This window comes from Podarcis filfolensis, assembly GCF_964270895.1.
Source record: "Podarcis filfolensis genome assembly, chromosome: 6".
NCBI classification, from domain to species: domain Eukaryota; kingdom Metazoa; phylum Chordata; class Lepidosauria; order Squamata; family Lacertidae; genus Podarcis; species Podarcis filfolensis.
In genome coordinates this window covers 24,887,098-24,909,766 of record NC_139609.1, presented here as the reverse complement: position 1 = coordinate 24,909,766, position 22,669 = coordinate 24,887,098, and the positions used below count along the sequence as shown (strand labels likewise).

Sequence of the window (22,669 nt, the reverse complement as noted above, 5' to 3'; positions counted from 1 at the left end):
AGCATAAGAAAATAATGCCACACATCTCATCTTTTTAAAAAAAATACCCAAAGGAGACTCATCCCAGGAAAATCTGGTGACAATAACCACAGCAGGGCATGTTTACCACAGTATTTCCCATGATTTAATTCTACAAGTCAAGATCATGCAAAGAAAATGCTCCCAATAATATTGCCTGATTTGGAAATTGCAAATGATGATGGTGATAAACAAAATATGGTGGATGGATAAAAGCAATCAAGTATAACAAAATATATTGACAGCAAAATCTAGAACTTTTGCTTAAGGACTTGGATGGTGCACAGTCCCCCACCCCACATACCACAAAGAGCAGAATAAATTCCTCCCAGTAATGGGTGTTATGTTTCTGCGACAGAGGGAATTAACTATGGCTTGCTTGATTTTTACAATGACAATGACAAGACAAGTTTAAACTAACCTCAGCTGGTCATTTTTGAGGTGAGTCTCACCTGATGATCTCAATACACAGCTAGGTTGATGGGCGGGGGGGCGGGGAGACAAAAAAGTCAGAAGAAAATTCACTGAGCTGCATTTGGAAATAGACTAGCAATAAGTGACATTTTTAAGCACTGGTATAATATGAACTCAACACCAAGCTTCATTTGTAGTCTGGTCTTATATGTGAAAACCCCCTGATGTAACAAACTGTCATTTCCCTCCTACTGGTGTCCTCCGCTACACAGAATCTGGTCTAAGCAACCTGTGCATGCTTATCTGAGGTGGTATTATTTGCATCATGGAATAATTCAATTAGCAGTAAGAATTAGCAGACTTTCTCAATAGCTTCAAAACAGCTCCAAAACTATGACAGCAATTTACTGTTGAGGTCATCTGGGAGTGACACTCCTGCAAATCACACACATAGCCAAGAAGTCTTAGCTGAATGCAACTGAAAATAATCTTAGTTAAACAGATATGAGCATACTCCCTACTCTGTACTTGCAATGAAAACAACAGTTGCGTAACATTTGGACCTTGCATTCCGCCATTTGAGAAGTGCTATACAGTGAGAAGAAATTGGATGAAAGCAGACAACTGAGAACCATACAGAGTAGCGCTCACTTACAGCTGAAACTTCATGTGGAGTTGACCCTCTCACTGGTGGAGGAAGGAGGGTGCGGTGTGGGGGGGTGACACCGCCCCCCTGCCCCCCTGGGACGCTTGCCATGGGTGGCGCCCCCCTGGGATGCTCACTGCTCATGGTGGGTGCACTAGCTCTGCCTCTGGACCCTCTGCCTGTAGCTTTCACCCACAGAGTAAGATTGATATTATCATGCATCCTGTTTATGAGGTTGCCATGCAACTTCCTGGTGGCGGTAGTGGTAATCCTGGAATTTGCCAATGCTGGCTGAATTCCTACCAATTTTAAGAGTTTATCAAAAAAAGAGTAGATCAGGAAAGCAGAAGATAAAAGTGCATCAACACTCCTATCGTAGAATGAGGCTATTTTATGCCCAGTCTCAAATTAGGTTAGTACATTTCTATCAAAGCTGAAGTTGATATTCATTGGTAGAAGTTTCCTGTCACATTATATCATCTCACATAGAATCATAGAATCATAGAATCATAGAACTGTAGAGTTGGAAGGGACCCTGAGGATCATCTAGTCCAACCCCCTGCAATGCAGGAATATGCAGCTGGTCCATACATAGTGAAAGTCAAGTTTGCAAACTCTGCATAAAGTGTTAAGTAATCACCAGATAAAAAAAATCAATATAGGAGCATATGACATGTTCAATATAATGTAAGTCCAGCATCCAATTTGCTACAGTGGTCTCTGGGAAGCCTGAAAGCAGGGCATGAACGTAATAGTCCCCTCTGACTGTGGTTCCAGCAATCGGTATTCAAAGATATGCTGCCTCTGATCCTGGAAACAACAGCACAGAGCCATAGAATCATAGATTTGTAGTGTTGGGAGGGACTCTGAGGGTCATCTGGAAATTTTCTCCAGACTGTGGCCAGTGTGAAGTTTCTTCATGGCCACATGGGGGGCCACCAGGTGGCGCGTTGGAAGATGGCCGACAATAACATCTCTCTGACCCATACGAGGTAATTCAGGGGCTGCTATGGGAAGTAGGCAGCCTTCCCTTCCCCCCAGGAGGTGGGGGGACCCTGTCTTGCCAGCGGTGTTCATAATGCACCCCCTGATCCGAGAGATGGGGGTGCCGAACACTTGGCACGAGCCCTCGGTGAAGTCAGCTCTTCCTGACGCCGATTCCAATTAGCGCGTGCTGGTTGCTTCAGCTCGGAATTATAATTGGAAACATATGATTGGAAATGAAGCTGAAGCACATATATCAAGTAAAGCTCGATGATAAGGCTGCTGAGTAATGGATCTCTGTGACCGGGAGCAACGGATGGATAAGTAAATCTTTTGATGTGTCACCACTAAGAGACTGTATGTTTGGAACGAAGGAGAGGTGGAGGAAAAACCCTTTTTTCCCTTTTATATGATGTGATAAAATAACCCTCCACCCCAGAAAGAAACAGGATCGTCGCGTTTTTTAAGAATCATAAGCAGGATTTTAAGAACTGTGTGGGGATGGATTACAACAGGAGAGAAGATTTGAACGGTGAGAAAGTGGAAAATTTTTATGACGCAGTTAAAAAATGGCATCTCGCCAAGACAGGCCTGCTGGAGAAAGAAGGACGGGGGAGGAGAATCAGGAATGTTGGAAAGAGAAGGAGTGTCGGAATTGAAAGTTTGACCTGACAGAGCCCTCTGACCTATTTGATTTATTTGGCTAGCCTGGAAAAATAAAGGACAGACCGAAGATTAACCTTGTTTATGGAAGCGTTAAATAGAGGCTGTCCTGGACTGATATAGGTTTTGAAGAGTACAAAACCCACACAGAGACGCCAGCTTTCAGTCTGCTTGTGAGAATCATCAGAGATCGCAAAGAAAGGAATATATGACTACAACAAGATGAGAAAGAAAGTAATAAAGGACTATCCGGATTGAACTGGATAGAACTGATTAATTAATGCAGTAAAATAAGTGATGTCTGGACTTATCCGGAATTTTGGACTCGTGCGGAGCTTGATATATGGGTACCCTCAAAAATTTAAAATTTGGCTGTATAATTCGGAACCAATGTGATTTGAACAATGTGATGTGATTGGCCTGTTAATAAAAATTATTTTTTTTATAAAAAAAGAAGTTTCTTCATGGCCAAAAGAGCTCCAATGAGCATAGAGAGCTCCCATGCCCCACAAGGGTCAACAGCAGAAAGAGGTTGGGTTCACATCACTCTCTTAGAGTGACAGCATGGGCATAGCAGGGGGAGGCAGGGGGCAGCTGCCCCCCCATCAGTAAATATCAACAAAACTCAATATAAATATGAGGTTCTGGCCCCTCACAACCAAAAACCTGGCTATACCCATGAGTGGCATGAGTTGTGTTTCTCTCTCTTCCTCCCCAGCACATTATACAGTGGACGCTTGGGTTGCGAACGTGATCAGTGCGGGAAGCATGTTTACAACCTGCAGCATCCGCAACCCGCAGCACCACATCTGCACATGTGCGGGTTGCGATTCGGCGCTTCTGCGCATGCACAAAGCGCGATTTAGTGCTTCTGCGCATGCGGAAGCGCCGAAAGCCAGAAGTAACCCATTCTGATACTTCTGGGTTCGGCACAGTGCGCAACCCGAAATCGAACAGCCCAAAGCGTCTGTAACCCGAGGTATGACTGTATACAACTTCTCCCCTAACTGTTAACACCTTGGCTAGAGGGGAATTAGAAAAGGCACAAGAACTCTAATCAGTGTGAAGCCGGTTTGAGAAACAATGCATCAAACCGTAAGATCTTGTAACAAAATACAGGACACATGGGCGCTTTGGATAATGTCATGTGAACACGAATTAAAAACCCAGCCCTGGAAATGAAGTTAACAGGAGTGTGAACCCAGCCAGAGAAACCTGATCTCCCAGCCCATCAACCCCAGTTACAAAGCAGAAGCGAGCCAGGGAAAAGGTGCCTGGGGTGATGAACGGTAGTTGGGTAAGGCAGTGGGAGGGGGAGAATTCAGGTCCCCTCACTCAGACACCCCCCTTTGACATTAAAAATCGCCCCATCCCCCACTTCACATATGATTGGGATAAACACGTAATTAAGCAAAATGTGGCTTCCCCTGTTTTCTCTAGTTTTACTAGAAAGGTTGCTTACTGAGCATGGTTCCCAAGAAGATTATGCAAGATGATTATGCAGCGTAAAGGATGTGGGCTGAATTACGAAAAAGCAGAACCCAAAGATAATGTGGTATTGCTGCACGTTACATAGGAGAAATATAGTTCTGCAAAATCTATTCTTAATCCCACAGTTTGGTTTTCTGATTCATTTTCCCTTCTTTTAGAAGCAAATGTCTTGGGAGCAATCAAGAACCACAAAGAAGAAAACCCATATGTTCCAAGATTAATTTCAGCAGAGAGCTACAAGACTGTCTATGCCTACATAATATTCAGAATGATGTATACATCCAATAGCTGGGCAACAATTTTTTCCCCTAATTAAAACTGGTGACACCTATTCAATGGCTGACTTTTAGAATTATCCACCCAATACAGAGCCCACACCTGATTGGAAGGAGGCTAGCTCAGAGAATAATTCATGTAGAGATGCAGTGGGCAGCCTCCTCTGAGGGTAATTCTGGTGCAGACCTCTATAGGAGATGACTGAATGATTCAGCTGCATCCACTTGGCTTAGTAGATGGGCATTCTATCCTGGAGTGGTACACTGAGCAAACAGGGGCCTTAAATCAATCAACCAGTTTCTCATGGGACACCAACAGTTCCTTTGCAGCACATTAGTGTGCTCTGGCAAACCATTTAGGAATTACTGACTTAGATGATATATAAATCTGGTTTGATCAAAACAAATTAATTGTCCTGTTGATCACAACAAATTAATTGTCCACTGCAATGCAGTGACATTAAATCTGTGGGGCATATACCAACCCAGCTGGAGAAAGAGGAGAGAACAGAAGATGGAACTGTAAGTGGAGGGGGGCCCTTTCCCCATCCTTTGAACCCCCTGGAAAACTTACCAAAACTGCTGTAACTGGAACTGGGAAGGTGTGTCAGAAGGAAAATGAATTGATATTGATTTCTATATATTCGTAAATTTGTACTAATGTAACATTTTATATGTAGTTCTTTATTTTTGTAACATTTTATTTAAGTTGTCTATTGTAGCTTCAGTTTTTTGGCACACTGCTTAGAGATCTTTTAAATATATTAAGCAGGATAGAAATTAAATAATCAAATCAAATCTTTATTTTGAGGAAACCAAACCCAATGGACTGGGTCCCCTGAAATCTCTCACTACTTGGAGATTAGGGTGTACATAACAATATTTTAGCTTTACTGCACTGGTGCTGATATACAAAATGTTCTTTCACAATGCAATCCTAAGCACGTTTACTTGGAAGTAAGTTCCACAGATGTAGGTGTGCATATACAGTGGTATCTTGGGTTACAGACGCTTCAGGTTACAGACTCCGCTAACCCAGAAATAGTACCTTGGGTTAAGAACTTTGCTTCAGGATGAGAACAGAAATCGTGCGGCAGTGGCGCGGCGGCAGCGGGAGGCCCCATTAGCTAAAGTGGTCTTCTGGTTAAGAACAGTTTCAGGTTAAGAACAGACCTCTGGAACGAATTAAGTTCTTAACCAGAGGTACTACTGTACAGTATTTGCAGCCTTAGCATGCAGCTAAGAAACTTCTACACGTTCCACTTTATTAGCTGCATCATGCTCAGTAAACTTATGGATGTGTTTGAACAACAGGGTTTTTTTTAAAAAAAATATGTTAAGTCCATGAAGTTTCTCATGCTGCAAAATCTGGAAAAGATTACACAACTGGGGAAATTATGAAGAAAAAATGGGATTCCTGAGTCAGTTAATGGACATTGTGGACTACAAGCAACTATTGAAATGATTCTGTGGAACTACAGTAATAATTATAGTAAATTGCTAGGGTGAAAAGGTGAGATGAAGATTTGACATATACTGGGTGGGAAGATGTATGCTGCCTTTGCTTCCACAATAGACCTTTTGTCCCAGAATATGCCTTTGTTAGTGGAAGAAAAGGGAAGGTGGTTTTTGCCAATTCCTCCTCACCGCTGCAGCTCAGTGTCCCCACACCCTTAAAACTAGTCCCAGGGAGTTGACGGAGAGGCTCCGCCACAGGGTGGAAAGTGGTGTGGGAGGTTGGGCACCAATTGGATACCACTCAATGTCAGTCTCAAACATTCATTCTCATGGGCATACAGATTTCCCACAACTTGCTACAGCTCCGAAATGTGTTGCCAGCACTCCTGGCACCATGTTCCCTTCTCAGAATTCTTGGGTTGGTTCTGCTGCAATGTGCTTTAAATGTATGGGGTGTATGCTGCCCAAGTTGTTTGCTTTGTGGCACTGCAACACTTTACTCTTGTGCTCTGTAGGCTCATCCAAAAGACCAGAATAGAACAATTGCAAAAAGTCACTGCTTGGCGTCATCAGTGGTAAAAAGGATTGGGTGTTCATTCATCCACCATAGATTAAATTGCTGTTATTTAATGCAACATAAAATTATTATTATTATTATTATGTTCCATTATGTTTTATATATTCTGTAAGCTGCCCAGATTGGCTGTGGAAACCCAGTCAGATGGGTGGGGTATAAATAATAAAATTTAAAATTTTTATTATTATAACATAGCCATCTCCATAAAATGCAGTATATTCACTTTACAAGATGACAGGCTAACCTTAGTAAGAAAAGATTTGCTGTAGTCTGTATCCTGGTGGTTTGTGGGAAACCCCAGTGCTGGAAAGAATTTGAGTGAATAGCTTCCAGTCTGTGACTGACTTGCTCATATACTATTTCTCCTGTAGTGTGGTCACTCCAAAAGTTGTATGATCTTTTGGGGTAGTTTCTTGACATCTCATCAATGGAATTAGAACATGCAGTGGGATCCTCATTGCCTGTGGGCAATAAGGACGGCGTGGGAAGCAAGCACAGCACCTGGAGACTGAGAGAACCACAGATAAGTCAGACTTAGTAAAAGTGAAAGCTGAGTCATAAGGAATTTGTGTTTGAAGATCAAGGAAAAGTCCAAACTCATGTGTACAACCACATCATTCACTTGATTAGTTCACCGTATCTGAACTCTGGGATAAAGAACTAATGGCCACCAAATGTTCAAAGAGGGTCTTTTGTCCCACCAACCCTCCCAACCATTGCTGTACATTCCCATGTGCCAACTTTGATTCCCACTGTAGTCCTGTAATTTCTTTTTCCAGGATGGCAGTTTTCTCAATGCTGCTGCAATTTGCAAGGCAGGGCAGGACAGGACAGGACAGGGGATGAGCACAGACAAGAGTGCTGGACTAGACACAAACCCTATTGCTACACCTCCAAAGTGAAACTTTATGCTTCTACCCAAGGTGTGGTCTCATTCTTATTCTTGTGCAATGGAACTTCTTCTCTGACTTTGCCTTCTATTCTTACACACAGCCAGACAAGATAAACCACCCTCATTCCCCTCAAAGATCTTCAGTTCTTAAAGGGATTTAACAATCGATGCCTCTTCACAGGGAACTCCAGGGATTGTAGCTGTCAGGGAACTGTCATCTGAGACGAAGGAGGTGAAAGGGCTCATGGAGGGTGAGAGAGACCACTCAGCGGAGGAGGGGACCAGCAGGGGGAGAAGTGGAGCTCCAAGGGAAAGTGAGTCGGAGGGAGGGCTCAGAGACACTTCAAGCGAGAACAGTGGGGAGGTTTCAGGACCTCCCGTAGGGACACCCACTCCTCGGCGGAAACTGCCACGCCGAGAGTCCAGAAGACGCGTTTCCGTTAAGGAGCTTTTATGCTGGAAGAAGTTCCGTAAACGCCCACTGTCCGATTCAACGAGCGATTGATGGAGCCATGCTTAAGGAGCTCCATCACAGACAGAGGTTTGGGAACTTAGCCAAACTCTGAGGGATCAGGATTTTACGCACAAGCAGCTCACCATCCCATCACAGCAATCGGACAGTCCCTGAAAGCAGCTTGTGCAGAGAGGCATCATGAGCAACCCAGCCGGAGCCGGAGGAGCAGCAGCAGCTGGAGAAGGTCCAAGTCTGGAAGAAAGGTACAGAGTGTTGGAACTCCAGCTAGCAATGCAAACGGCGAGGCTAGAAGAAAGGAGGGCGCAGGATGCAGAAAAGGCAAAAGGCGCTACACTAGCAAGAAAGATGCCAGGAATGGTGCAGAAGTTTGGGGGGGACCCCAGGAACTACCAAGCCTTTAGGACAGAGATGCAGTATGCTCTCGAACTGCAGTTTAACGACTTTCCCGATGAGGCATCGCGAGTGGCGTTTGTGATTGGCCATCTCGAAGGCGGGGCGAGAGACTGGGTGAGGCCCCTGATGGCAGGGAATAGTGACATGCTGAAGGACGCGAGGAAGTTTTTTCGCGCCATGGATTTGATGTTTTCCAGCGAGATTGAACAGGGACTGGTGCGCAGACAATTGATGGCTTGCAAACAGGGGAGCCGATCGGTTCGTGAGTACTGGACTGAGTTTACAATGTTGATACATAAATTGGGGTGGGACCTATCGGCGGAACCCATTCAAATGCTCTTTGAAGAGGGGCTTTCTTCGGCGGTGAAAGACGAACTTTCCCGGGCGCCCAGGGCGGAGTCTATGGACCAGCTGACCAAATCAGCGCTGACCATTGGAGCGCGCCAGGAGGCAAGAGCCTTGGAGAAGCGGGAGGGGAAAGGAGAGCGTTGGAGGGATTTCCGCATTCCAGAGATTCCAGAACCCAGTTTCCCGCCCGGAGAGCCGATGGAAGTTGGAACAGCGCGCGCGCAGTTTCAAATCCCAGTGAAGGGAGGAAGAAGGAGGGAAAGAGCGCCAAGAAATGTTATCTCTGCCAGCAGCCAGGTCACTTTGCCAGAGTCTGCCCGCAAAGAAAGGAATGGCAAGGGATGGCGGGAGCTGTTGGGGGGAAGGAGGAGGAAGTCCAGGAGCCAGTAAAAGCCAACGCCTGTCTGCCACTGTCAGGGCACTGCAGACAGGCCAAGGAGCAGTAAAAGTGCCCACTCCGGAACCTCCAAGACCAGCCCTAGTAATAGAGGTGTTGCTAGAGCTGGCAAACGGATACCCACTAAAGACCAAGGCGCTGTTGGACTCAGGCAGCTCCTGTAATTTTATGAGCAAGGAGTTTGCAGCTGAACACCAGATACAAACACTCCCTTTAAGCAACCCCCTGCAGGTCACCACGATCGATGGGAGGGAGCTGTTGGGGGGAGAAGTTAGCCTACAGACCGTCCCAATGGTTATGAGGGTGGCAAGGCACACCGAAAGGATAGCGTTCAATGTAGCCACCCTGGGAGGGGCGCCAGTCATTTTGGGAATGAGCTGGCTAGCGTTGCATGACCCGCTAGTGGGCTGGCATCAGAGAGTGGTCTCCTTTGGGTCAGCACATTGCCTGGAACACTGCAAAGAGGGAAAGGTGCCAGAAGGGGCAAAAGCCTCCCTAGCAGGGACGGAAGTGGCGGACAAAGGGAAGGTGCCCAAACAATACGCTGACCTGAGCAAGGTCTTCAGCGAAAGGGAAGCAGATAAACTACCACCGCATAGAGACTTTGACTGCCAAATTAACCTGGTCCCTGGGGCCCAGCTCCCCGTGGGCAAGCTGTACGCCATGTCAGACAGGGAAATGCAGGAGTTGAGGGAGTTTATTGACAAAAACCTGAAGAGAGGTTTCATCAAAGAGTCCAGAGCGGTGGGGGGCAGCCCAGTGTTTTTTGTGGACAAAAAAAACACGGATAAACCGAGATTGGTCGTGGACTACCGGCGGTTAAATGCCGTGTCAGAACCAGTGACTTTCCCCATGCCCAGGATTGATGACATTTTGACCAGGGTGAGGAAGGGGAAGATATTCACGAAACTGGACCTGAGGGGAGCATACAACCTGATACGAATAAAGAAGGGGGATGAATGGAAGACAACGATGTTCACCCCCCTAGGGGCTTTCGAATATCTCGTTATGCCCTTTGGATTACAAGCAGGCTCCGCCTGTTTTCAATCGCTCATGAACCATGTACTGGGACCTTTGCTCTACAAGAATTGCGTGGCCTTCCTCGATGACGTGCTGATATATTCAGAGAATGAGGAGCAGCATGTAAAGGATGTCAGGGAAGTGCTGAGCCAGCTGCAAGCAAACCAGTTGTGGGTGAAATTGGAGAAGTGTCAGTTCCACACCAAGGAGGTGGAATTCCTGGGGTACCGCTTATCAGACAAGGGATTAGCCATGGATCCAGGCAAGGTCCAGGCGGTGCTGGAATGGAAGACACCGAAAACGAAAAAAGATGTGCAAAGGTTCTTAGGGTTTGGGAACTTTTACCGTAAATTCATCAAGAACTTTGCCCACTTAACGGCTCCCATCACGGACTGCCTAAGCAGCAAGAAGAAATTCGTTTGGACGGCGGAGGCGGAGCACGCTTTTGAGGAATTGAAAAAGGCATTCGCTTCGGAAGAACAGCTCCTGCATGTGGATTTACAAAAACCCATGAGAGTGGAAACTGATGCCTCAGACCGGGCGGTGGGGGCGGTGCTGCTTCAGCCAGGGAGCAATAAGTCGGAATGGAGACCGTGTGCCTTCTTTTCGCGTAAGCTGAACAAATCCGAGAGGAACTACACGGTATATGACCGAGAACTACTCGCCATTCACGAAGCGTTCCGGAGATGGAGACACTTACTAATTGGCGCACAGCATAAGGTGCAAGTGTGTACGGACCACAAGAATTTGGAGTATTGGAGAACGGCACGAGTGCTCAACCAACGACAAGTGAGATGGGCCCAGGAGTTCTCCAAATTCCATTTTGAAATCTGCTATGTGCCAGGTCCAGAAAACATCAGAGCGGACGCTCTCTCTCGCAAACCTGAATATTTGGAGGGGGAGGGAGCGCCAGAAGAGAGACATATTATCCCAGAGAACCACTGGGTGTGTGGTGCGGCCTGGGTGGGGCAAAGAGAACTGGTAGAGGGAACGGTAAATGATGAGTACGCCCAGGATAAGCTCAGAGGTTTAAGGAGAGAGAGAGAAGACCCCGGAGGTTTTGAAGAAAGAAACGGGGCATTGTATTACAAAGGGGCGCTATATATACCCGAAGGGGAATTGAGGGGGAGAGTACTCAAACAGCTGCACGACAATCCCACAGCGGGGCATTTTGGGCAACACAAGACCATGTGGTTGGTGACCAGGGAGTTTTGGTGGCCCAAGGTGAGGGAGGATGTACGGGAGTATGTGAGAAGGTGTGACCAATGCCAGAGAGCCAAAGGAGAAAGGCGGGCACCAGCGGGGTTATTAGAACCGTTACCCACACCAGAACGACCGTGGGAGGCGGTGTCGATAGATTTTATGACTGATCTGCCCAAATCCCAGGGGAAAACCGCCATACTAGTCGTAGTAGACCTGTTAACTAAGATGGGTCACTTTGTAGCTTGCTCACATGCAGTCACGGCGGAAGAGACAGCGAAATTGTTTGTAGAACATATTTTTAGGCTGCATGGCGCCCCCTTGAGGGTGGTTTCCGACAGAGGGAAACAGTTCACGTCCAGATTCTGGAGGAAGCTTATGAGCTTGTTGCACGTAGAGGTCAACTTTTCGACTGCCAGGCACCCTGAGACCAATGGGCAGGCGGAGAGGGCAAACGGTATCCTTCAACAATACCTGAGGTGTTATGTCAATGACAGAGAAAACGATTGGGTCGAAAAGTTGGCACTAGCGGAATTTGCTTACAATAATGCAGAGAATGTGTCCACCGGGATGAGCCCCTTTTTGGCTAATTATGGGTGCCACCCCAGGGCGTTTCCAGGGGAAGGAGGAGAGAGATGGAGTGTTCCGGCCGCTGAACTTTTTGTAGAAGAAATGGAGGCGATCCATCGTCAACTCCAACACAACTTAGAAAGGGCCAAAGAAGAATATAAGAGGCAGGCAGACAAGAGCAGAAGGGAAGGTGAAACAATTAGGGTGGGGAGTCGGGTCTGGCTATCAACCCAAGGATTGCCGTTCAAGGGGGGTTGCAAGAAATTGAGACCCAAAAGATTGGGACCATTTGAGGTCATCCAACAGGTCAACCCAGTGGCTTTCAGACTCCGGTTACCGAACCACATGAAACTGCACCCAGTATTCCACAGGTCATTACTGTCACCATACAGGGGGGAAGGTGAAGGGGTATCCACACGGGGGCCAGCCATAGAAGAAAGGGAAAGCCACAACTATGTGGCGGAAATCATCGACTCCAGGTGGAAGGGTAATCAGGTGGAGTATTTGGTCGCGTGGGAAGGGGAACCGGAGTCGGAAAACACCTGGGTGAAGGCAGAGGAGGTCCATGACGAGATCTTGGTCGAAACGTTCCACCAAAGGTTCCCCAGGAAACCTCAGCCAGTAGCGAGGTTCCGGAGGGAGTACTTTGGCACCACCGACGAGGAGGAGGAACTGGAGGGATTCAGGGAATCGGAGGTGGAAGGAGGTACAGACTCCGAGGAGGAGGAGTACTTGGAAACCGGAAACAGCAAAAGGTGGAGGGAAGTGTTCGAAACTTCGGAAGATGAGGGAGGTTCCTTCAGGGGTTTTGCTCCCTCGCCTCCCGCAGAGGAGGGGAGGGAAGGGGGTGAAGGGGGCCCTGGAGGGGAGGTGGATGTCAGGGAACTGTCATCTGAGACGAAGGAGGTGAAAGGGCTCATGGAGGGTGAGAGAGACCACTCAGCGGAGGAGGGGACCAGCAGGGGGAGAAGTGGAGCTCCAAGGGAAAGTGAGTCGGAGGGAGGGCTCAGAGACACTTCAAGCGAGAACAGTGGGGAGGTTTCAGGACCTCCCGTAGGGACACCCACTCCTCGGCGGAAACTGTCACGCCGAGAGTCCAGAAGACGCGTTTCCGTTAAGGAGCTTTTATGCTGGAAGAAGTTCCGTAAACGCCCACTGTCCGATTCAACGAGCGATTGATGGAGCCATGCTTAAGGAGCTCCATCACAGACAGAGGTTTGGGAACTTAGCCAAACTCTGAGGGATCAGGATTTTACGCACAAGCAGCTCACCATCCCATCACAGTAGCTCTATGAGGGGAATTGGGTCTCCTAACAACTCACAGTTCCGTTAGCAAATTGCAGTTTCCAGGATTCTTTGGGGAAAGCCATAAGTGTTTTAAGTGGTATGATACTGCTTTAAACATATAGTATAGATGCAGCCATACTGAAATAGGATGAGATTGCACTTCAGATAAGTGATTGCCATTTTGTATTAATGAGGAAGTACATTGGCACTATAGAGTTGTATCAATACATTTTGAATTGTATGCTAGGACAACTTCTCAAGAGGATAGCAAATTCCTTCTTATACATGAACCCACTTAAAAATATATCATACCTATTATACACTGACAAAATCAAAATGTGGGTAGTATTCAGCTACCAGGCTGATGACATTACTTGTTTCTTTTTAGGTTGTGGAAGGAGGTTCTAGGCAATTAATTATGTAGCAGAGGACTATGCTCTATGGAGTAACTTGGTTACGAAAAACCTTGCATGCTAAATTGAGTGAGTAAGCAAACACAGACATGGTTCCTGATGTTTAGAAGTGGGAAGACTGCAGCACTGCCAGAGGCTTAAGAACAACTTTTTCCCACCAGTTCAGGCAAAATTTTAAAACTACATACTTTTAGTATGAGCTTCCCTCTAAACAGTGAAATAAATTATACTTTCCACCCACTCATTTCCTGAGTGGAAATGTTCCTCTAGTATCACATCCCTGATTGATTTTCTGTGGAAGCATGTCACTGGCAGCTATTGGCATTTGTAATAATTGAGCTTATTTACAAACGTGCAGCTTGAACATAGTTGGATCACAATTTAAGCAAAGATTGGATTTTTTTCTGTTAAGGTGATGCAACAGTAGGATAACACTTGCTTTGATGCAATGCCATCTAGCCTCCCCACAAATAAATCAGGATGAATGCTCATTAAATAGCCAACATAATCTCTCTGCAAACAAATGCGGCTGAAATCTCATTAAACAAGTAGTCCAGAAGTGACCTTCTGTCTTAATCGCACTTGAAAACTGCAGCTTTTGACTTCTGTTTCCTTAATAACACCTATTACAACATCTTTTGGGAAATGGGGTTGTATCTGTTTTTGACCCATTCGTAGGAGTTAAGAAAGATCATCCCACATTTAGTTTCCATGGAAATGGAATAGCCTGATGACTAACATTCCTTTTTTCAAGCCCATGAGTCTGGCCAACTTATTGTCTCACAGCAAATCAGAGAATGCATATATTCAAAGAAATATGACAGAACAGATGACTGTTGTGGTATCTTGGTGTGGTAAAATAAAAATGGATAGGGCTGAGTTTTGTCAAGGTGGGCTTTGTAGAAATTGTTGATAGCAACAAATAGTAAAACAGCAGTTATGTGATGTTTCACAAACCCTTATTAGTTAAAAAGGAATTTGGTCACTACCATGTGCAAGTGATCTGAGGATGCCCTTAAAAGCTGACAAAAATAAAGAGCATAATCATCAGTTCCAGCAATTGCAACATGTCAACACATAGCATGCTCAGCCAAGTAGTCATGGAGATGCCACAAGTCTAATGCAAGCAGCAACCAAAGCATAAAGCAACCTTTAGTACTGTGTACATTCCTAAAGAATCGAGCTGACAGCATAATCCAATCATCCATCATGCGCATGAGCGAGTTATACTGCCCATAAGTCTGTTTGTATTAGCACAACACAGCTAGGACTGGCTTATAGAATTTGCAGAATCAAGTGTTGAAGCTTTTCCTGGATCTGATTCCTCAATAAACGATCATGGCAGGCATACCTTCAGACTCATAACTGTTTCCTTACACATTAAACAGATGATGCACATCTCCATCTATTTTGTGGCCACTTCCCAAGAAACATGGAACAGTAATATGGGAAGCAGTTCTCATGATTGCAACTTCAGCTTGGAACCAAACGTTCAATGATTTTGAACTTGCAGCCAAACCTTAAAAGGAGCCAAACCTCTAATGACAGATTCCACAGTTGCCAGTGACTGGTTTTAAACCATTCCAAAATGACTGTCTAACACTCAGTCACTCACTCTCACTCACACACTCTGAGTTATTAAGGAAGGAAGCCAGCCAGCCTACCCCAATTATCAAACAAGCACACAAATTAGGTTTGTACCTTTAGGCACTCCAGAACACACGGAATCTAGGAAGCAGAACACAGATTATATCCTTTCACCTCACTAACACATGCAATAGCAAAGGAACATTAAAGCAGCCACAGAAGAATGTCCAAAATTTTGATGGGATCATATACAGGACAAACGTGCCATGGAGTAGGTATATACATGTCTCACTGTAGGCATCACCTTGGTGAACAAAGTCAGGCCCTGTTCATGTGAACTGACACCTCTCACAAGTCTGTATTCATGTCTCTGCCACAGGACTGGGGAATCTGTGTCCCTCTAGTGGTTGTGGACTCTGGCTCCTAACATCCCTGACTATTGGCTATTATGGCTGGGATGGATGGAAGTTGGAATCCAACAACATCTAGAAGGCAACAGATTTCCCAGCCCTGCTCTAGTGGCGGACCTGGAAGCTATGAAAGGAGGTAGGTTATTCCAGGTCCACATATATCATTACTTACTGGTGGTATCTGTCACTATTACGTAGACTAGCAGGTAGCAATTAAGGTAGTAGCACAAGCCAAGAAGCTGAGTGAGGAAGGCAGGACAGGAGCAGTCTTGCTCTGTTGGAATGAAGGGGCCTGGTGTGCATCCAATTTAATAACTTCCCCTAGCCTCACCCAGCTTCTACCAGTGCAGAGGTGAGCATGAGGGCAAACACTATTACTTCTGAAAGATTCGTTCTGTGGCAGCAAATGGTCCACCCTATCACTGTCTCCTGCAACATCTTTCTGCTGTCCACAGGGCTGCTGACTCTTAACACACCATGGAAGACACAGACATTTTGTGAAGATGTGCAGACTTGCAAAGTGTAAAATTGCACCTGCTGATCAGGTCTTTTGAACAGGTCTTTTTTATGTGCATACAAGCCAGCTTGTTGGGGGCATGAACCAAGGGCCACATTGGCCAGCCAGACTCCACCCTGGGCAGGTGGACAGCACAGCCCCACTTTGCTCCGGTGGAGGTGGAGTCACTCTGGTAGCAGCTATTTTGGCTAGGCTGGCACCCACCCATCCAATATCGAAATAGCACTGAGAATATTTCTCACTATGCCAGTAAGTGTAGCATCTTGTGAACATAGTTTCAATAAATTAAAACTCATAGAAACTACTTAAGATCAAGTATGAATGAAACCAGACTAACAAATCCCGTGATCCTGTGCATCAAGTATGAACTAGCATCAATAACAGACTTTGATGAAATTATTACTGAGTTTTCTTCGATTAAAGCAAGAAAAATAAAGTTCTAATCACATCAGACTTCATTGAGGAGATTGCTATTTAAAGCTAGAGTTGGCCTAACTTGACTTTAAAAAAAGAATTCAAATAACAACTCTTGTGAATAAGAACTTGTAACTTGTGACTTGTGAATAATACTAATAATAGTTTTCTTACTTTATATCAACCAAATTACACAGATATTGCAAAAGCAATGCCATTTTACATCATACAGTATTATAATGTAAAGTTATCATTGCGGAACAAATCAGCATGATATTGTTTGTATGTTTCATTTAGGCCTATCTGTGTATTGTTTTACAACTGAATTACATAAAAAACATGTCAAATGATATCAAAATGTCATTTTCTTTTTTGAAACCTTTTATTAAGAATTAATAAATTAAATATTGGATTTTCTGTGAAAAAATTACAAGGTGAAGTGCGTGAGGAATTGAATGGGTGGAGGGGAGAGTTGGAGGAGAGGCAGAAAGAAGAGTTAATTTGTCCATGGCTAGGGGGCGCAATCTGGACGGTTCTGCCAGGGGCACAAGATCTCCCACCTCCTTCCCATGGCCCAGTGCCTCGCTCACTGGGCTTTGAGATGGTGCCCCCTAAACTCAGTGCATGTGCACTGCTCACACAGGCCTAAATCTGCCCCTGTACAAGTGGTCTAAATAACTAAAGAATAAAATTAAACAGAATTAAAGCTTATGAGATCTGCTTGTTTGTTGGTTTGTTTCTCCTTCTTATCAATTTTTTATATTGCCCTTCAATATAAAAATCACCAGGGTGATTTACAGACAAGAATTACCTCATGAATAACTCTGGAATAAAAGGTTCATGGATAGTGTTTTAGTAAGCCAGCCTGGTCTGGCTACTTTTGCATTGCAAGGGAGTGATTCACAAGCTTCCTACTCTACTGCAGTCCTGCTGTTGTGAGTGAATCGCCCCCTCAGACTTCTATCCAGCAGTGACAGAGAGGACTATCCTCTGTAGAGAAAAATTCTCAGGACAATGTGTTCCATTCAGCATGTGGTTTGAGGAGGTGTGGTTTGGATAGCATAGAGTATGATGACCTCCAGATGTACAAATTTCCATCAGCCAGCTTTTCCCACTCAATACAAGGTAGACTCATACTCCAAGACACTATCATTCTCTGCTCAGCCAGAGTTATAAATAAACTCCTTAGTTCTAAAAATATTTCTGATTAAAAACTATTAAGGTTTTTTTTTTAACCTCTCAAGAATATTGCTGCCTCATACAGAAATCTTTAAACACACCATCGAAAGATTCTGGAGTCAATAGTGTGATGGGTTTCAACTGTAGACTGCAAGTTTCAGGTCTCTGCTCAGCAGGGAGAGTGACTTGGGCAAGTCAATATCTCTCAGGCTAATCCGAATGATTGAGAGGATTAACATGAAATAATGCATATTGATAAATCAACATGTGAGGTACTGGTCATGTGTTGTACAGTCAAACCTCGGTTGTCGAACATAATCTGTTCCGGAAGCCCATTCAGCTTCTGAAATGTTCAACTTCCAAGGCACGGCTTCTGATTGGTTGCAAGAGCTTCTTGCACTCAAGTGGAAGCCGCGTCGGACATTTGGCTTCTGAAAAATGTTTGAAAACCGGAGCATTTACTTCTGGGTTTTCGGCGTTCGGGAACCAAAACGTTTGAAAACGGAGCAGTTCGACAACTGAGGTTTGACTGTAGTACATTTTTGCACAAGAGAAAAGTCTGGAAGACAATAGAGTGTTTTGAGTGTTCTACAAGTACTCATGATATTGTGGGTTTGTGACCATTTCCAGCAACAACAACAACAACAACAACAACAATAATTTATTTGTATCCTGCCCATCTGACTGTGTTGCCCCAGCCACTCTGGGCAGCTTCCGGCATATATAAATATATATAATAAAGCATTAAACATTAAAAAGCTTACCTATACAGGGCTGCCTTCAGATGTTTCCTAAATGTTATATAATTACTCATCTCCTTAATATCTGATGGGAGGGCATTCCACAGAGTGGGATCCAAGGGTGGGAAACCTGTGGGTGGCCCTTCAGAAATTACTGGACTACAACTCCCATTATTCCTGACCACCAGAAATGCTGGATGGGGCTGATGGGAGTCCAACTACATCTGGAGGTCCACAAGTTCCCCACCCCTGATGTAGTGCAACCAATCAAGAAGCAGAACCTGGTTCTCATTAGTTTGGTTGCTTCAGCTTCAGTCTGACCTCACCAAGAGACAAGAGCCGCTTTTGCCTTCCTGATAATGCTGTTCCCAAGTGCATCCTTTCAGTTCCTTCCTTAGAAGTGGAGAACTTGGAAATACTATTTGCAGGCAGGGCAGATTCTGCCTCCCACCCCCACCCCCCAGACCAGGTAGCTCAAGTCTTAGGCTGTGTGCACATTGCTGAGTTAAAACGCAACAAGCTGAGTTAAAACTGCTGCATTTCAAAACACATTTGTATGCCATTGTACATATCAGTACAGCTGAATACGTCTCCAAGCTTCCTGCTGTCTGTCCACACCAGTCAGTGAGGGGGAGGGTGGGTGTGGTATGTCTTCATGTAGTGTACTTTTGTTTGTTTTTTAACCAGATGGAGCTGTTATGAAGCAAATGCATCAAAATGCAGTGTTTCTCAAGAAACTATTGGATAAATATGGACAAACAAGCAGCAGGAGTGCTCTGGATGGAGAGTAAAGAAGAGTGTGTACACAGCCCAACTGAAAGCTATCCCTTTGCTGTCAGTCTCGGGGGTGAAGAGTGGGAAGAAAGAGTTAGAAGGAAGTAACAAGCAGAGCCTAGAAATTTTCTGGCAGTCATTGCTATCATCTCCTTATGGCTTCTCTCAGGAGACAAGCAGTCTTATTTTGCAATGACTGTAATTTTTAAACTGTCTTCATGCAAACCACACCGCTTTAGTCAGTCCAAGAGCTTAGAAAAGTACATATGACAGTCTGTTGGTCCCTCTCTCCAGGAAGGGGAATAGCAAGCAGAAAATTAGATGTATATGTTAAATTCTGGCTGTTGCTGACCCCTGGGTATCCCATCCAAAAACACTCCCATGCTATGATCCTAAAACAAAGTCCAACCATCTACAGCAAGCAATCTCATTTTCTCTCAGTTGATAGATCATCTGTCTTTTATGGACTCCAGGACTGAAACTGCTGGTCCTTTTTAGATTTGACTAAAAAGGATAACAGAGAGAATAATGAAGGGGGAAGAAATTAACATTCCTAACGCCATGTTTTTTGTGTAGAACAGTGATGGCCAAACTTGGCCCTCCCATCATCCCTAGCTAACAGGACCAGTGGGAACTGTAGTCCAAAAGCAGCTGGAGGGCAAGTTTGGCCATCACTGGTGTAGAACATGTACTACACCGTGTCTTCAGTAACCTGCCTATTAGTCCTGTCCCATAGTAAAGGTAAAGGTACCCCTGCCCGTACGGGCCAGTCGTGACCGACTCTAGGGTTGCGCGCTCATCTCGCTCAAGAGGCCAGGAGCCGGCGCCGTCTGAAGACACTTCCGGGTCACGTGGCCAGCGTGACGAAGCTGCAATTGGCGAGCCAGCACCAGTGCCGCACACGGAAACGCCGTTTACCTTCCCGCTATAAAGCGGTACCTAATTATCTACTTGCACTTAGGGGTGCTTTCGAACTGCTAGGTGGGCAGGAGCTGGGACCGAACGATGGGAGCTCACCCCGCCGTGGGGATTCGAACTGCCGACCTTACGATCAGCAAGTCCTAGGCACTGAGGTTTTACCCACAACGCTACCCGCGTCCCTGGTCCTGTCCCATAGCTGAGCCAGGAAAGGAATCACAGTACTGGGATATGAAACAGTTTGAAATGGAGTCCAAGCTATCTAAACATAGTTGCACCAAGTCTGATGCCCTACAGGTCTACTCAAAAGTAATCTCCATTGAGTTTCATGTGACTTACTGTCAGAAAAAAAATGTATAAAATTGCAGCCTTACAGAGCAATCCTAAACTGGTGAAATTTACACTGGCTTAAAACTTACCCTGTTCCAAACTCTGTTCAGGAGTGGGGCTACTCCTGGCTGAGCCTGCCTGAGCCTGGCAGAGGGAAAACAAGCCTTTAAAAAAGAGTTTGAGTTATACTACCTTTATTGCTGGCTTAAGTTCCACCAGGCCGCCAGGTCATGTGACTGAGCAGGAAGAGGTTTAGAATAAGTCTGTCTTTGCCCCACCACACACCTAGAACATCCCTTTTCTGGTGTAAATCCCCTTGGCTTAAGTTCCACTGACTAAAACAGCATAGCCCTGGCTCAGATGGGTTAATGGAGTTGAATTAGTGTATCTCTGGCTGAGTCATGATAGAGTTATGCTAGAGCAGCTCTCGTAGAGCCCCAGATCATCTTGGATAGCCCAAGATCCACCTATTCCAAACTTGCTCATCATGGCAGATATTGGGTCCGGATTGCTATGACAGCTAATGTTAGTTAGATTTAGTGGGATTAAACTAATCAAAAGCCAAGTATTTCATCTTTACTAGGTTCAAGAATAGTTTGCATGCGTATTTAAATGTTTCTTTCTTCAGATTATGTTTGGCATCTTTTTCACCGGAAAAAAAGAGCTGTTACTTAAATCAACACTAGCAGCACTGGACGACACCCAGGACAATGCCTTCTAATAGCAAACTTCCAGTTTATGATAAATCAACATATTGTACTACTTTAAGAATGGAAAATTCATGTGGGTGATCCTGCAGAGAACAAACATAGCAATTATGTAATTTTCATGAGCTTTCTGCTGGGAAAATTTATGGCAACCAAATGTATCTTGTTATTAAATTTCTTACCTCTTGTGACTTCATTGTAATGGCATGTCATTTCCATATAAGAGTATATATTATAATATTTGGGGTTTTCCTTTTGCTTTCTGGCAAAGCCCAAAATCTTTGGCAATTTTTGCTTTGATTACCTAATCTGGATTTGTATTGGAGGGAATGGACTGAGTGGGGTGGGCTTTGGATCAGAAATAGAGGAAATTACATCAGGGTTTTTTTCCCAACTGAAATTTATTATATGCTTGCCTAAAAAAAAGTTCAAGGGAGATAATGATGCCCAAACCCCCATTTGCTCTGACAGACTGTGTTGCTTCATCCAACATTTAATACAAATAACCAACAGTACTTATTTCCCTAGATGTTTGACTCATGCACCACTATGGTTCCAAAGGTGATTTGGTTTTAGTTCCAGACACATATTATGAAATTCCTTAAAAGGCAATAATAGAAATATCACTTTGAATGAATTAACTAAAGTGAAACTGGTGTTACATTGCAAAAAAATTAAAACCTGAGCATTGTTGGGAAGGCGGGAAAACCCTTCCAGAATTATTGGCAGTCAAGGGATTTTGATTTGTAAAAGAAAGGTTGACCAAGATTGTTTGCTTTTCATTGCTGAAAATATTGAAATGGGACACTGATCCTTTGTACTGATTCTAAGGTTTTATTATTATTGTCATAAATTTGATGGTTCCAGCTGCTTTGGTGTAGTGACTCATAATATTCAGTTAGGGTTAACAATCAAATAAAAGATTTCAAGACTGGCGTGAAGTATTCAAAAATAGGGCTTTGTGGATGATTTAACTGCTGTGATGTGTTATTTGGACACCCGTTGAACCATTTCACAAGATAACAGTGCACAATAATATCTCTGACACAAGACAGCTGTGGAAGTCCTTGTTGCTGGTTATCTGTCTTCAGGGCCAAATAAGACAATAAAGGTATGGCAAAAGTAAAGTCCAGTCAAAGTTAAGTCCAGTTAAAAGTGACTATGGGGTGCGGCACTCATCTCGCTTTAGGCTGAGGGAGCTGGTGTTTGTCTGCAGACAGCTTTCCGGGTCATGTGGCCAACATGACTAAACCACTTCTGGCACAACAGAACGCTGTGACGGAAGCAAGAGCGCACAGAAATGCCGTTTGCCTTCCTACCACAGCGGTACCTGTTTATCTACTTGCACTGGTATGCTTTTGAACTGCTAGGTTGGCAAAAGCTGGAACAGAGCAATGGGAGCTCACCCCGTCATGCGGATTCAAACTGCCAACCTTCCGATTGGCAAGCCCAAGAAGCTTGGCGGTTTAGACCACAGTGCCGCCTGCATCCCTAAGACAATACATAGCATGCAGCTGTGTATCTTGCTATTCCTTAGCTAATTACAGGCATGGGGAACCTAATAGTTACAGG

At 44.9% G+C, this 22,669-nt stretch overlaps 1 protein-coding gene across 7 annotated transcripts in view; it reads right to left on the bottom strand.

The window, feature by feature from the left end:
- The window catches only part of SLC44A3 (solute carrier family 44 member 3), a 104,518-nt gene that overhangs the window by 54,933 nt on the left and 26,916 nt on the right, over window positions 1-22,669 (bottom strand). The gene's annotated exons all lie outside the window — the stretch shown is intronic.